Source organism: Plasmopara halstedii, assembly GCF_900000015.1.
Source record: "Plasmopara halstedii genome assembly, contig: Scaffold_1211, whole genome shotgun sequence".
In the NCBI taxonomy this organism is placed as follows: Eukaryota; Oomycota; class Peronosporomycetes; order Peronosporales; family Peronosporaceae; genus Plasmopara; species Plasmopara halstedii.
In genome coordinates, this window is record NW_020188126.1 from 513,496 (window position 1) to 514,074 (window position 579).

Sequence of the window (579 nt, forward strand, 5' to 3'; positions counted from 1 at the left end):
GATGCGGTATGTCATCCTCATTATAAAGCACCACAATTCGTGGTGTATCCGATGAATCGGTGCTATAGTACAGCAACCCGTTATTCAACAAATATCGGCGCAATCGTGCACGCAGTCTTGATGACAATTTCTTGTCCGAGTTTCCAAACACCTTGCTCCCTAAAGCCTGTAGCAACGCTACACACATCTCATCACCCGCATACGCGGTGCGAATCAAATTTATCACAAACGACGTTACAGTTGTAACATGAGCAAGCTCATAGTCTGGTCTTCGTGACAACGCGTCAGCCAAAGCATTTTGCTTTCCCGGCTTATACTTCACCTCGAAGTTATATTCCGCAAAGAAGGATAGCCATCTAGCCATCCTCTGCGAGAGGTAGGGCGACTGAATCGTAGTGCGTAATGACGCATGATCTGTATAGATCACAAACGGCTTAGAGCCGAGCAGGTGGACCCTGAACCTGACAAACGCATATTTCATCGCAAATAGCTCCTAGTCATGAACTAGGTAGTTCTTCTCCGCAGCTTTGAGCTGTCGACATTCGAACGCGATCACCCGATCTCGCCCCTCGGCGTCTG